The sequence below is a fragment of the Sparus aurata genome, chromosome 7 (genome assembly GCF_900880675.1).
Source record: "Sparus aurata chromosome 7, fSpaAur1.1, whole genome shotgun sequence".
NCBI lineage: Eukaryota > Metazoa > Chordata > Actinopteri > Spariformes > Sparidae > Sparus > Sparus aurata.
This window is the reverse complement of record NC_044193.1, coordinates 8,820,360-8,837,295: the sequence shown is the minus strand read 5'-3', so window position 1 is coordinate 8,837,295 and position 16,936 is coordinate 8,820,360. Positions and strand designations below refer to the sequence as shown.

The window sequence follows — 16,936 nt, the reverse complement described above, 5'->3', positions numbered from 1 at the left end:
AAATTCGATTGTAATAACTGGGTTTCAACCCATAGAGGGCAGTCACACTTACATTTTTACTACAAAATACGCCAAATTGAAATACTTCAACTAAAATGTCAAGAGTTGGACCAGAATCACTCAGCAACACTACTTCATACCCAAATACATTGGTTTTCAGCAGAAAAAAGTGGTTTGGGGGTTTAGTTGCTCTTTAACGTTTTCCTCTTCCTATTGTATTGTATGTCATATTGTTTTGAAGTCCTTTAACTAAAGAGAAAAATTATCATAACATATAAAAACAATAATAAATACAATGATACAATGCAATACATTTCTGGATTCAGGTTGATATGTTTTTTTTACCACGATCAGAGAAGTCGCTTGTTTTTGGTTTGTTTTCATAGGCCCCCTTGCTTGTTTGTCTGAGATCTGGCAACACTGTCCAAATGGCGTTTGAAGCGCTCCCGCTTTAAATGTATTTCAGGTTGTTTACCAGGGAAATGTTGGAAGCGTTCAATTTACAAATGTAGTTTGAGGACAACTCCACAAATCCTGTGTTTCTCTTTCAAACACATTTAAATCCACTCTGCCCTCTCACACGTTAAATTGGATAAAGTTGTTTTGTTCAATAAGCGCTGCGCCTTTAAGAGCCGTTACACAGCGCCATTTTCTCTCTGATGCAAGAGAATTTTGTTAGAACCTCCAGAACTTTCTACTCAGTGAAGGTAACGAAAACTTGTCAAGTCAGTCAAAGTTAGAGAATTATTAGCTCTACTCTTGTTTATCTGCCAGTAACCAGCTTGAGCTAGGTTATGTTATTGTCGAATGTTAGCCAGCTAGCTCGAATAGCATGTCAAACCATATCTGTTAGCATTAACGGGCCATTAAATGTGGGCTAAAGATGTAGCCACTGTTCAATTTTTTACATCAGTTTATTTTTTTCACCGGAAAGTGACATGGGTTCAAAGTGTGTTTTCTGTGTGATGTTGTTAAGTCTTAACAAGTCTAGGCAGAGCTCAGTCAGACGCAAATCTTCAGATGTGTGAGGAAAAAGTGAGCGTTTCATTTCAGGTGGCAGCAGAGGAGAGCAGCAGCTCCAGTTACACAACATGTTCAGCTGATGACATTAAGTTTTTTTTCTGTAAGGATATCCGGTACTGAGGGCATTGATTGACATCTGCGTCTGAGTCTATATGGCAGGTGCATATGATTCATATTTAATCCCTTTAAATGTCTTTAAAAAGATAGCTACACATCCACAGCCCTCCTTCTGTGATAAGGAGACACGCTATTAGTGCTGAAAAGTGATTCATAGTACGAAAACACTGAATGTTGTAGCTTTAGCTCACTGTTAGCAGCATGAGTAGTATAATTCCTCCAAACTAAATTATTCAATACATTATTTAATTATTTTTTGATCTGAGAACAGTGCCTTCCAAAACTGTTACTGGTATGATTCATCTATGATTCAGTGTTGGTCAGATTAAGGCACGAAATAAAAAATATATATATAAATAGATAATAAAATAAACTAAATAAAGGAAATTAAAAGCAAAAAACAGCCCAACAGACTATAAACCTAAACAACCTGCTTCCTAGCTGCTTTTTAAAGGTAACTTCTATGGGTCGTGTAGAACTGGCATTGATGATAAACGTGATATTTATCAATGACATCCATATCGTGTTAATAATACACATATCATAGTAACGTGTAACTAATCCAGTGCCTCTTCATTAATTTCCATTTCTTTGTGTTCTTGTTTTATTACATTGATTATGGTAATGCACCTTTAAACAGAAACAAGGAAGAAGCAGGATAACTAACTAGTTTCAGCGTGTGTAACTACTCCTGCCGTGTAAAATCACGTTGGCGGAGATGACAGAAAACAGCAAGACACTATCGCAGTCTTCTGTGGTGCAGGTCGAAATCCTGATAATGTTGTTATCGTGAGTTCTTTTGGTCATGATAATCCTGTCGGGAAAATCTGATATCGTGACAGCCCTAGCTTCGTAAGACCAATGTCAGAGAGTGCCAAAGTGTCGGAGCACTGTTTGTCTGTAACCATGAGTTGTTGTTTTTTTAGTCTCAGTCCCAACTTGTCAAGTAATGACACTCTTGATTTTGTTTTTTTGCTTTTTTTGCGGCTTGCTGCTCATATATTGACAAAACGCGTCAAAAGGAAAACGATGAAACAAGCCATTCAGAGTGATTTCTTAGGTCTACACATCTCGAATTTCCTTCCTCACAAAGCATTTGCAGTCAGGATTTTGATTTTCAATTTTGAACCTGCATTGTTTATTACCAGTTAATCTTTAAAAACTGCCCCGTAGATTTGACACAAGTGAATTTTGATTTTTCTTTTTTATGCTGATGATTCAACCAGAGAATGTGAACGTCCATCTGAGCCCTGCTCAGAAGTGCCAGTCACCAAACAATGTCCATATTATAAAAAGAACAAAATAGTCAGAGATGACGTCCTCCTACTTCACTTTGCAAAAGGGCACATTTCATGGCAGGCAGTACACTCTGCCGATTAGTGAGTAGCAGAGTAGCAGAGTGGTGCTCTATTTTAGTCCTTTTCCTTCATTTTCCCAGGAAAGTTACGGCGGTCAGACTTCATTGTACTCAAACGTGGCTGCATCACACAGAATGAATCATATTCCACAGTGAGTCATGCCTCACAAAGGACTGATTATATTTTATCTTAATGCTGGGTGCTTTGTACATGGTCAAAAGGAGTAACTAGACCGACGAGAAATAACGTGAAATTGTCAGGGAGAAAATTAAAGGTGATGTATAAAGTAAAGTGTTGTATAAATGATCCTGATCTCCCCAACCCGGAGCAAAGTATGTCAAGTCCTCCCAGACAATTCTCCATTTCATCTCCATCTCCTGAAAACAGGCGTGCATAAATACTCCTGTTATTCTAATCGGAGGCTGTGTGCCGCCACGCGATTGGCTGAGCGCTGATGACTCACTTCGACAGGCTGGTGTGGGCCTGGCAGAGGAAAGGGTTGGGTGGGTGGATGGTTTGGGTAGGTGGTGGTGAAAAAAAGGGGGGGGGGGGGGGGGGCAGGAGGCGGGAGTAAAGCTCTCTCCCACAGGCTTGTACGCCTGTGCGCATTGTTGTTGTCAGAGCACGCTGTTTTTTTGTCACACAAAAACACACACCGTACATAACTTGCAAAAACAGGGAGTCAACTCAATCTATAAACACTTTCCCACTGATTTTTTTTTCTGTTCATCTCCTCAGCTGCGGTCGCCTGTAGCCAGACTTGAGGAGAGACACAGAGCCTGGAGGAGAGAGAGAGACAGAGAGAGAGAGAGAGAGTGGGAGAGAGAGAGAGACTGAACACGGAGTCTGCAGCCCCCAGCCTTCCCTCTGTTGATGCTGCTGCTGCTGCTGCCGCTGCTGCTGCTGCTGCTGCTGCTGCTGCTACAGTACGTGTGAGAGGCAGAAACGGGAGAGAGGCGGCAGAGGCTGAGCTGGTGGTGGTGTCTTCCGAGACTTAGAGGGGAAGAGGAGAACGCTGCGAGCTGTGCGGTGCAGAGCAGAGCAGAGCCAGTCCTCTGGTATGTGTCCAGTGTGATTGACTCAGTCCAGTCCCTGCGCACACCAGGACTCTGACAGCAGCCACACAAACAGGTGAGTCTCAACTGCATCATGATGAACTACTCTACGCTGTGTGATGCTAGTTTGACTCGACATGTTGATATGATAGTGATTGTGATGATAATGTGGTTTTCCACTGGCGAATGTGTATTTATGCATAGATTTAACAAACATAGGTTGCTGAAAGTTCTCCTAAGAAATGAGGCGTATCCATCATTAGTTGTGTGTGCGTGTGTGCGTGTGTGTGTGTGTGCGTGTGCGCGTGTGTGGATGTGATGAGTGGAGGTGTTGTTTTTTCTTTTCTTTTTTTTATTTTTCTTTTAATGTATGTTAGTTTGCGTGAAGGCTTGTTTACCTCTTGACTGACAAGTGAAAAAGACCACCGGGACTTGGGGAAAACGTGGATTTCATACCCCTGTTCCCCCCCCCCCTCATGTGTGAATCCATGTGTCAGTGAAGGAGAAAGTGGGTGGAGTGGGAACAGCTCTGCTACTGTTACCTCAGTCTTGTTTAGAAACAGAGAGAGAGAGAAAAAAAAAGAAGAAGAAACACGATGAAGCCCGTGCCATCTTAAATGCTGCACCACAGTATCTGATGGTAATGCAGATTGTGGGCACATCTTGGTTTTCGAGGTGCGTTGTGGACACAGCGATTTATCGACAACTGTCAGGAAAATCTGCGGGTGTTTACATTTCGCATTCGCGCTGCTTTTTTCGGGAGCTTAGTGTGAGTCTTTTGTCTCAACTGCGCAAGACTGCATCCATCCCCTAGTTGCTGTGGCAGGATCATCACAAGATTGGTAACAATATTCTCGGTTTAAAGTATAATCCATTACATGATAAGGTTGTCAGCATGCTGGCAGAGCTGACACCTAATCAGATATCCATCTAATGAGCATGATTGTGTTTCCTGTAATATTACATGTAAAGTTGTGATATCAAACGGTGGCTTTTGTTGCACACATTTTGTCACATGTAATTTGTCAGATTTGTTGATTTTTGGCTCAGACAAAGCCGTCTCCTAATCTGCCATCTGAACCAAACATTTCAGGATGCAGCACCTTCTTCTCCATGTTAGTACATAACAGTTGTCGCGTGTGCCATTGCATCCCGAGATGTAATTTGTGTGTGATGGCAGCTCAGTGTGTTTACCGCAGGGAGTCAGCAGGCTGGTCAAGAATGATTTCCTTCGGTGCACAACTTGTTGAATCAACTTCAGCTCTTTTGAAGTTTTTGCCTGTGAAGTGAGTCCTAATCTGCCGTGACTCACTTCAAGCCTGTATTAATGTGAGTACTGAGGGGACGGAAAAAAAATACAAGACTTTGAATAGCACTGGCTGAATGAGAATTAATTGTCGGTGTCTGGATGGTTTAAACCCCCTGAGCCGTGTCCGTGATCTCGCTGCCATTGAGAGTGAGAAATGAAAAAAAAATCCCCTTGGTGTGTTTGTCTCTCTAACTGTGGATGCTGCTGTTGTTTGCCTCTGACTGTCAATCTGTCACGGACTGTGATGTTGAGGAATCGGCCCCGGCTCCCTATTGACCCTGCCACATCCCTTTATCACCCATGCTTCAATATATCTGTCCCCCCCATCCATCCATCCACCCATTCCTTTCCTTCATGTGTCTCCCACCGGATTTGAAATGTTTGTCTCTTCACTTTCTCTGAGCACCCCCCCCCCCCCGCTCTGGTCGCCACAGAAACGGCTGATTCAGGAAGGGTGGGCGGGTGTCTCAGAGCTCTTGCTGCTCTGCCCCATGCGGTGCTTTCACAGTACATTTCTGCTTCTGTGCTGCTTTTATGGCCCTGATATGCTGACAGTTCAGGTGGCTCCGTCAGATGTTATACAATTGTATCAGGCACACAAAGGCTGTTTGTTCCGTTCCCTCAGAGGACGTGTTGGGTATTTAGAGTTGTGTTGCCATTCACGTCAGTTTTTCCTCAAATGACGGAACAAACAGAGGAAAAGCGTCTGACAAATCACCGGGACTGGGAGGTCTTTTTATATAACGTTTTGCTTTGCTGAATCTGCGCACACATTATTTATGTTTCTGACGTAAATGCCTGACTCCTGACAGGTCTGCTAATTAACTGTTGGGCAGATCCTGTGAGACCGTAGGCCCTTTTTTGCTTAAACATATATGACACCAAGGTTAGTGTCACACTGTGTGTGTTTAGAGACTACACTGAGGTGATTAATAATGTAATGCACCATGAACGAATCATTTAATAATAGATATGCTGTGACCTTTCTCTTACATAAGGTCGATGAAGCAGAACGGGAGTGATGGCGTACAGGGTCTAAATAAATAAATAAAATAAAGACGGAACTGAAAAGAAAATTCTTGGATAAATTACCATGTTCTAACCGCGCATTACAGTCGACCTCCCACTCAAAACACAGCGAGCGCCAGATAAAAGATTTGCTTCTGTAATTACAGATGAATTTATCACAAGTGGCTTTTTGTTTTGTGTTGTGTTTTATTTATTTATTTTTTCCATCCGTTTTGTTGCATTTTTAGGATAGCTCCGGTTGCCATGGTGATAGTTTGTACAGTAGCTTAAAACGCCGGCTTTTAGAGAAGGCTGCTTCTGAACAGGAAATGAAACCTGCGTTGTACAACAGTCAATTCCGAACAGGACCCTGTGAGCTCGTCCTGCTGTGCCTGATTAAATTAAAATGGGAATTTGTATTCACTGAGGAAGTAATGGCTAAGACCTGCTCTGTCTAAATTGTTGTGCTCCCTGAAAACCAGGCTCTCAGAGTTTTTGTGTTCATTTAACACATTATTGATCACAGAGTCTTTCTGCTGCATAATATCTCTGACAAATTTGCTGTTGTAAAAAAGTTACCTGCAGTTAATTTTATTTGACTATTTACTTGAATATAGAAACAGTTAAAGTGATACTGATAATAGCAGCTCGCTCAAAACACTATTTGATCTCATCTCACACAATGAAGATGAGGATGATCATGTCATTTCTTTTTTTTCTATATATATTCGAGAACAAAAAGATATAAATATATGCAGGCTGCAGGGGTTTTTCCACCCTGCAGTGTTCAGCCATTACAGTCAGTAGTGACGCAGCCTGAGACTCACACAGCACACACTGCAGACCCGTCACAAGACACTGCCAGAACAAAGAGCACACACACTGTCATCTAAGAGAAAAACTCAACATGGATGACAACACAGAAGCAGCTTTTTCACAGTTCATTACAAGACTGTAAATTGGGTGAGTGTGCCATATAGCATGACGTGCTGAGAGTGGCTTACCCTGCTACTTTTTAATGACACTGTCCCAGGTACCGCTTCAGTACTGGACACCTCTGGTTGCTGCCTTTAGATAACTTTGACGTCCCTGTATCTATTTGCTCTTTCGTGATGAACGTGCAATGATGACATCCATGACGTCAGGTACTTAGATGTTATGATTTTATGCCCTTAGGCTTGATTGATGGTGTAACAAACCCATAATTAGAACACAAAGGTAAGTTTGTACAAGAAGAATGAGACACTGGACTTGAAAATGGTGAAAAGGAGAATGTTGTTGATATATTTATGTAGTTCACAGCAAAGGTATCTGGGAATCAAAATGAAATAAACTGTGAGAAGAGATTTTTAATGTAGGGATCCAATCCAAGAAAGTAAAATGGAATAAATATTAAGCGACACTACTGCAAAAGCTCCCTGTAACATAAAAAGACATCTGAATGTGCATTAAAAGGGAAAGAAAGATCTGTGCTGCACACAGACTATATGCAGTGTGCCCCGCTGGCCTTTATATATATGTATATATATCTCCATTGCCTCGCCTTAAAAAATAACTGAATCAAGAAGTAAATACATGCATCTGTTGCAGTTATAGGATAATCAATAATGGAAAGCTTATAATGCATAGAACATGCACAATATGAAATCTTTTTCATATCTCTGTTTTTTTCACAACATACTGTTAGTAACGTGTGAAGCTTTGACTTTGGCTTTAAGGTTTTTAGGACTTCATTTAAACCCCCATGTAAAACAAATCTGGAAAGCTATCTTGCTCTGACCCCTACATTTAGAAAAGATAACTGTACTACTGTTTTTCATAAAAACAACAGGGACTGCAATCCTGTTTTTCTCGCAGAATTCACGTGAATTTGATTCCAACCCATGCTTCCCCAATCTGTTACACTACAGATGTAGCTGAATAAAACATTTGAAACTTAAAGATACAATCTATGTGTATCAACACAACCTCATTCCTCAACATCAGAATTGGTCAATCTGCATTTAAAATGACTTAGATCATGTCCCCCGAAACAACATAACCGCTGCAGCGTTTCAGCGACATGTGTGCCAGACCTTCAACGTTCATTCACAGTTGAGTTTATGCATTATAACAAATTGGTTAGGTGAAGGAAAGAGTTGTTATTTGGCTTAGAATAATTACATTACTTCTATAACTTAAGTTAAATTACCAACCTCCTTCTCACACAGACTTTGTTGCTCTTCATACTATACTACTTTACATCAGCTCCTTCTTTGCTGCTGTAATAATTACTACGGCCACTAGAGGTTGTCGCAGAACAACAAACACACAGACAGTACAGGCTTTAATAAGGTGCTTTCACAGTCAACCTACTTGCTTGTTTTCCTGATGAGGACGGTCAGACTACATACAGAAATGACCGTAGAAAACTGAAAATACAGAATTAGAACCCGGTATCATTCTCAACTGATTGATGTGTCTTCCCACAAGGAGTAAAACGAAATAGTAACCCTCTGTTATTCAACCTTTATGTTGCTGCTAAAGATTTATTTGCACAGTTAAACAATAGACTGATCATATTTCAGAATGTATTACTCAAGGTCCCTTTCCCGTGTTGTGATCCTAGTTCCACTATTGGCCTCCACGCCTCCAAGGTGATAGAAGGTCCTGCCTTCCTGCCCCACCGTCACAGAGTCGCTGGCACAGGAGCTACAAGTTAAAAATGAAAAGTTCAAGAAGCTTGTTCAGTCGTTTGTCTCCAGAGGGTGTGACACAACCCTATTAACCAGTGAATGCCACGACATAGAGGCAGTAAATAACATTTGTGAATCACAACGAGCAAAATAAAGCTGTCTGAGGAAGATCTACTGTAAGAGGGCAAAACAGCAGCAGGTATCCTGTTATACCACAGACTGTTGGCAAGCATCAACCTGATTTACTATAACAATAAAGAGGAAAATCAAGGATAATAAGGGTAAAACCAAGCTTTAAACCATAGTATCTGGGACTTCTGTGTATAAATAACTCCCAAGCAAACCAAACCATCCGACACAAGGTGGAAAATAGATAGCCCAAAAAAAAAAGTCTGGAGTTATTCTGTATTTTTCTTACTGTTAGCCAATCTGACGAAAAGACCAACAACAACAACAATGAACTGATCCTGATGCCGGGCTCCTACAGTCCACATGTCCAAGTGTTCTTAGGCAAGATACTGAACCGTAAATTACTCCCGGTGGGTGCACCACTGATGTGTGAGTGTGCATATAAATGGCTGTTGCTCCTGATGAGCAGGTGGTACGGGTAAACGTGTGTGTGAATGGGTGATTGCTGCCTTGTGCTGTAAAGCGCCTTGAGGATTCTGCAAGACTAGAAAAGTGCAGGTTATTCCTCTCCGCTGTTGACCTCAATTGTTGTCCAAAAAAGACACATCTGCTGCAGTAAATCTACAATTCTACCGCTGAAAATACACCACAAATAATACTCTATTTACTCCTGCCTAGCAACTTCAGAAAAGATGGGGAAGTTGGAAGACTAACATGCTCTTTCCTTTACAATAAGACAAAGCTAGACTATTGTCAGCTATAACCTTTAAAGCCAAACCATCAGGATCTGTAAGAAACCAGCAGCTGACTTAAGTAATGTGGAAGTGATTTAATAAAACCCAAGACTTGTATTCACCTAAAACAAATGCCTACACCTAGAAAACACACACACACACACACACATTTATCAGTTAAAGACTGTAAAAAACAAGCAAACCACACAAATATGCTGTAGCAGTATCAGATATTTCTGATGTTGGGGCTGCGATTTGAGGGAGCATCAAAGCCAGATCTGGTTGTACTGGTGAAAATAATTAACTGCAGGGAGATCATTCTCCTTTGCTTTGGTGAGCAGATTAATGATTATTGAGTCTTTCTTCCTTTATTAACTTTAATCTAACCACACTCAACAGCCACCAAGATTGATTATTCCAATAAGTTGGCCCTGTCTTTTAAGTGAACTATTCTGGCGAGGGACTTGGTAATGATTGGGTGTTGAAGACTTTCTCAAAAATGTTTCCACAAGGAATTAATGCAGATAAGTTCTCTGGTAATCTTGGCTGAGTGAAAAGTGACCGAATGTTCCACTGCCCACGAGCTAAAATAAAACACACTCAGCTCAAAATAATCTCAGAGGTTATCCGAATGAATCATTCCCCATATAATGTTTGAGGTGCAAATGGCATGAATAGATACCCATGTGGAGTGAAAGGTGTAAATTACCACAATCAAGCTCCTCTTGAAGTAGATCCTGGTTGATCCCCTGCAGCTGGCCTCTTTCTGATGACTAATCCTCTCCCAAGCGTCATATTAAGGCACCTTAATTGGTTAGAATAAACCAATCATTAGCTCGCTCATTAAAGCTTATTGTAGTGCCGAGACCACAGCGACTCCATCATAGCAAACTTCTGGGAGTGTTCCCAAATCCGAGTCGTGGTCCTGTCTGTGACATTACTCAGGACTCATCAACACCAACGTCCTGACTCACTTTGGTTCTTTAAAGATTCCTCAGCACTTAGTGTCAGGGTGTTTCTGCACTAACCTCGCTGTTCTGGCCAAAAATCCCCATCTGGACCCACTCTTCTTGCCATCTGCTCCTCTGCTCTATCATTGGCCGGTCCCTCTGACAGCTGTGAGGCCTCCAGTTCAAAATGGCCTCACCACGCTTTTGTTGAGCAAAAGGAAAAGAAGAAAGAAGCTGAACTGGGGGAATACAGCAGGAGGCTACAGGGGCTTAGAGATACATAAAGCTCTGGGTTTAAACTTGATTCATCGCGGTGCGTTCCTTTGTAGCGGCGTGGCACTGTGCGTGAGTCTCAGCGATTTCCACCCAATCTCTCTCTGTATCCTAGAAAGTGCTGACTGGCTTACGATAGGGATCACTAAGAGAACAATATGCAGTTTATGCTTAGTCAGAGGGAGGGACTGTTTCCCTTAAATTAAAAGTTTCAGCCGGAGATGGGTTGAGAGACACAGGGATAAATGGAGTCTTCTGTCATGGTGTAGCTGTATGGATTATTGCCAGGGGAGAGTGACAGCAGATTGTAAATGCTGCTGCTGCTGCTGCTGCTGCTGCTGCTTCTGCTGCTGGTGTTGATTGTGATGCTAGTTTGGCCTTGCTGACTGATGGATACTAAGAAAGTAAAAACTCTAGGGGAATGATCTGTGATGCTGCTTTGCCCCGAGGTTTAACATTCACTCTATCCTCATATTGAGCCACCATTACTTGGCTTCTGAAAAAGCCTTTTGCTACTCACCAAATCTGGGCTGCACAATATACCGTTTCAGCATCGACATTAAAATGCAAAAAAGAAATGCTAATTAATTCAGCAGTTTGACATTTTAGATGATTTTGTTTTGTTTTTTCATGGCATTTTTTAGACTGAGTGCTAAGATAAATATTAAAAATGTTGCCTCTTAGGATTATTTCTGTCACTCAGGTTGTAACCATGGTGACTTTCACCTACTGTGACGCCAAGTGCGTAGGCTCAGCACACACAGACACACATTAGCAGTGTTATAACACGTACCCAAAAGTTATACTTGAGTAACAGTGAAGATATCGCGTTGAAATATTGCTCTGGTAACAAAAGCCAACCATACATATAGTAGTTGAGTGAAAGTCTCTAATATTAAATGTACTTAAGTATTAAAAGTACAAGTAAAAGCAAATTATACTATGTTTACACGTATGCCTCCAAAATGTAGTGCAGCAGAAGTATAATGTAGCAGAGAATGTATCTCAAAATTGTACTTAGTAAAGTACTTGAATAAATGTCCTTAGTTATGTTCCATCACTGCACACTAGAAGCAATTTACACCCATTCTCCTGCACACACAGAAAACTCTCACATGCACAAAACAGATAATGAATAAAACATATTCTCAATCAGACTGAAAGAAATGTATGCATACATGCATTTATGATTCTAAATGACCTAAAACTGTTTAAAGTGGGAAATGTGAGATTTTTTACTCCATCTATCTTAAATTGACAAGGGAATATCGTACAAATAAGGGCTTTTCTGTGACACTGACTGAAGTAGTGGAGTATGAGTTCTTCACGTTCTCACTCATATCTTTCCCCGCCCTTATCTGGATAACAGTGACGATATGAAATGCTGGAGGAACTAGCACAACATGTACCTGCCAAATGAGACATCTCTACAAAAAGGCTTCTTTTTGAAGCTAGGTTATTTTGTACCATGATCCACAGCCGCATCAAATCTCTGTTTTAAACAGTAAAGACGGACTAATGGACTATTAAAATAGGTCTTTAATTTCTCTGCACATTTATGGCCACATACTGTACATATTTTGATAAAGCATGGTAGATGTGTAACATTGTTCCCCATGGTTCCAGATATCTACAGCAAATTGCTACTAACCGCACCGGTGTGGATAATAATCACTGAAAAATCACAGAATTGATAAATACATTCCAAGCACCCTTTAAATCATCATCTGTAGTCAGTTTTATCGTCCTTTAACAGTCCAGTGAGATCAGCTGCGGCATCCAACTGCTAAATTAAACGTCTTGCCCATTGGCCAGCTGATGCTTTCAGCTGATTAATCAGGCATGCACAATCTGACAGTATATAAGCAACAGAAGACTCGTCTAACTGGGATCATGTATTCCAAAGCACCCCTTTAATGGACATGACCATTTTGAAAACATTCTTGAACATTTATATTAATTTAGTCTTCTGAAAAAACTGCCTTGGAAAGTTTTTAACCAAATTTATTTCCAGTCTTGAATATGTTGGATTAGACATGTTTATGGCAGGTTGTTAAAGGTATGTATATTTGAGCAATTATAACCTTTCCTGTGGGCACCAGCACACGGAGGCTGGGTTTTCTTCCTGTTTTTTAAACCGGTAATGATTATTGTCTTTATGAAAGTCTTATGATTGTTGACAAATTGTGTACGTTCATTTAAATGTATGGTGTTTTACTCCATTCATTGCATGTTTGCACACTGCTTGTAAATGCTAAATAGGGGACCTTAAAGATCAAAGGAGAAAGTCCTGTAAAAGATTAAGTTTAAAATACACAGGCTCCAAGCTCTTCTGGCAAGCTCCCTGCTCTTTGCAGAATCCATAAGGCATTTTACCAATTATAGCGGGGGTTTTTTAAGGATGGTGTACCTGAATCGATTTCCAGGTCACAGAGAAATGAAAGGGCAGGGATGTTTAAATAAACAGCTGGAAAGAACCCCAGATCCCCCAGATCGCCCCAATGTCCTGGATTCTAATACAGCAGGGGCCTTTCCTATGTGTGTCACCTCCTTTAGTCTCGCTCATATTTCCTGTCGCTTGTCAGTTCCATCTCTCTCAAATACAAAAAACCTTACAATATTAAGGTTTATGATTTCACACATAAACTCGTAGGCTACAATCCTTTGACTTGCATTATGATAAAACATCTCCAATTTATCTTTTTCACAGTTCCATCTGTCTCCTCGAATCTCATGACTTCCTCTGGAGCCCTCTTCACCTCTAATACAATTCAGGATTCACAAAACAATATGAAGGAGATTTTTTTCTTATTTTTGAGTGGGCATTCCACCTCGGCAGAAACTGAAGTAATCAGGATGGTAAGGCCAATATAGCAAATTCTCAAACAATTTGTATTATGTGGAGGAGGCATCAGAGTAGTTTAGGATTTATTTCCCTGCAGACAGAAAAGATAAACATGAGAAAGGGGAATTTTGTACCTAACTTTTACGTTACGTGTGAACATGAGCCCACTCTTATTTTGCACGGGGGAGTGGATGGTGGTGTAGTTACAGCTTGGTGAAAAGGCTTCCAAGCCAGTGACCAGTGATAGCTTCAAATTGTTATATTTCATCCTGAGGGGATGTGAACATCAGTACCAAACACCATTGCAATCCATCCAGTAGTTGTTGAGATCTTTTACTGAAAAACACAACTTTCAATCTCATGGTGGTGCTTTGGGAAAAGTCAGAGGATCACTTCAGTTATTTGGAAGCATCCTTTGGGCACCACAAATCTTGGCACAACATTGTGTGGCACTCCATGAATTAGATATATTTCAGACTCAGCAAAGTGCTCGACCTACCAACATTCAGACATTGTCAGTGTTGGGCAAGTTACTTTCAAAATGCAAAACCTTACATATTACTTACCTTTATTTTAAAGTTATTTATTAGATTAGATTAGATTTATTTATCAACAACAGGGAAATTCAGTTGCTACCACAGCTCAAGATGCAACAAGTACAGGGAAAAGATTATAATTGTAATTACATATCAATATGACTATCTGCTAGAGTAATTAATTACTTATTACTCTTATTACTTTTTAGCTACTGTAAATGGCCTTGGAGAAATGGATGAGCCGACAGACAAAGGATCAAAGTCTGATTTATTATGAGATAGGATAAATATTTTTGATTGTAGGCTCAGTCATATGAAGCACAATAGACCTATACCTTCTATATACCTGGATGTATACCCTCCCCAGAATAATAATCCCTTTTATGGAAAGAGTTAAAGAGATTGCTATTCATTATTTAAGTTGATTACATTTTTAATTTTCTTACAAGGCAATTTATGTTATGTATGTAAATGGGAAATTACCACCATACTCTGGAGATGATGTAGAACAAGTCAACAATGCCTGATTGAGCCATTAAATCCACTGGCCCTGTGAGGCCACAGCCAAATTACTTCACAGACCAAAATCTTCGGTTTCCTCTTATGAGCTCTGCGTCACTCTAAACGGCTTTGACGAGATGAAAATGCGACACAGGCGAAGCTGTTAACTATTACACCTCCTTTGTGAAAAACCACACACACATATAGACACACGCTCAAATACGTCTACCAACAGATTCTCTCCGTTGCTGCACCACCTGCCTCTCATCAACCCCCTCATCCAGCCGAATAAGATCACTGTTAATCCACTTGTCTCAGCCCATCGCGTACCAACAGCTCTCCCACTGCAGGGCTCAGCTGGTCCCCTAGGGCTCCCTGCAAGCCAACAGTATAGAAAGGTGCTCACTGCCTACACACTCCCTTTATTTCTCTGCCTCCCTGACTTTCTTTGTCTCTCTGTTATACGTGTCTTTGCCCTCTACTGTACATGTATTGTTTTCTCTTACATAAAGGGCAAGGTTAGCGGACTTAGAATATTGTAATATTTGAAATAGTGTACTCTTTACTCAGATTTTGTCACATTGCAGATTTCTCTGTTCAGACCTGGTATAAACATCAATCCTGAGTGATACCATCGCAAGTGGTGGCACAGCTCTAACTACAGGTGTAAACATCCCCCATGGAGGACGCATTTGAGATCAAATCACTCAGACCACATTTGATCACATTCTTCATCCGGTTTGTGCCCAAACGTGTTGAAGGACTGCCTGCTTGACTGACGTCCTCTGCGAAACAAGAAAAAAGTCACAACAACAGGCAGAATAGTTTATACACTGTCTGATTTGGTTCACTGTCATGCAAATTTTAGTGTTTGGGAACTTTTTCCTTTTGGCAATGTTTGGGAACAAACTGTCTGTTTTAACTGATCAAACCATTGAACTAGTAACTGCAATATCTCCAGAATCCCTGAAGAAATCCTGCACTTTTGAGAGTTGTTGAGGGAGGAGCAACAGCTACAGCAAATTCTAAATCATTTATACCTTCGTGTTAATTTGGCGTTAAAATGCGTTAAATTAAGTTTTTCCATTCACTGTAAAAAGTCAGTGTAACAGCCTGTATACTTCGTGTTTAAAGTGTGCCTTCTCTGGCAACATTTTACAGCTGTTTGAACCCGCTGTCAACTGATATCACGTTTACACTCAACTTGTTAAAAAAGAGCAACATTTATTGATGGTGAACATGTCAGATTTGACAAATATAGGAAACAGCAACCAAAGGAAGGCTGCTTCTTTGTCAGGTTTATGAGGTGTTGACTCAGACTGCTGCCTATGACTTATAGGTTCTTAATTATTTGGGCATTTGTTGGAAATTCAGCAAATATTATATATGAATGCTAATGCCAGGTATGAGCTGACGGATGTAGAGCTGACCGCTGATCACCCTAACCCTAATGCTAACTTTACATTTTTGTTTGCAAACAAATATTTGTATTGCATCACAGACAGGACACAGATCTTAAGTAAATATAAAACATAAGCTCTTCCTGCAGAAATACAGGATGCATAAATGGTGGTAATCTCGTCGCCTTGTCGTTTTGTAGTTTAGATTCTGTAGTATTTGACTTTTCGTGGGAGACACACGTCAAGGTGACAGGCTTGAACAAAATATGAATGCATGTAAGGATTTTTCGGATTATCTTGATTCACGATTATCCCGATCCCAATATCCCGACTAAAAAATTAACCACAAATAGCTTACTGTGAGTGATCTGCGATTAAATCTTTTATCATCCCATCCCCTGTTGGTTCGTTAGTTATTAGTTATAAGTAAAAGATCTGAGTACCTCACTGGAAATGTTCCTGGTTCCTGTGTGCATCCTATCCCGCTGTGTGGTCACTCAGTGTTGTGGCATGAGCAAAGGTATTATTTCTTTTCATGCTCCCTAAATGTTCCTCTGAGTAGCTCTGATTGTGTTGTTAAGTTGATGGCGGCTCCTGAAGGAGGGAGAGTTCACAGAGGTGGGGGAGTTATGGGAATTATCTTGGCCGCAAAGTCTTACAGAGGACCATCAGCAGAGATCAAGTACAGAGGAGGTAATTGAATTTGAGGTTTCAGCTAATGATTTTTCCAACAGCGGGACATCCCTCCCTTCTCCTGGGCTTGCAGTGTCATGCATGGCCTGCACAGAGGCAAGCCCTAAATCAACCAGTAATGGCTTTGGGAGAGCTAAGTACCTCTTAGTCTTTTAACAGGTGTGTTTAAATGTCACTTGTTATTCCATACGTATAATGCTCTTTTCCATTTTGTGTGCAGTCTTAAAGGCTTTTGCAGAGCAGATGTTAAACTAGATTCATTGCCTTTGGACAAGAGCATCATTGTTAAACACCAATTAGGGGATAATGAATCTCAAGAAGCTCAGGATG

General features: G+C 40.7%; 1 protein-coding gene across 7 annotated transcripts in view; it reads left to right on the top strand.

The window, feature by feature from the left end:
- The first annotated feature begins 630 nt into the window (after positions 1 to 630).
- LOC115584813 (prickle-like protein 2) overlaps positions 631 to 16,936 on the top strand; it is a 47,248-nt gene continuing 30,942 nt past the window's right edge. For 2 of the 7 annotated variants that reach the window (XM_030422599.1, XM_030422598.1), the window contains exon 1: positions 3,060 to 3,629. The gene's annotated coding sequence lies outside the window, so the exon portion shown is untranslated. Of the gene's footprint in view, positions 708 to 3,059; positions 3,630 to 4,065; positions 4,396 to 16,936 lie in introns of those variants that run through there. The other 5 variants (XM_030422593.1, XM_030422597.1, XM_030422595.1 and 2 more) reach the window with 5 other exon arrangements.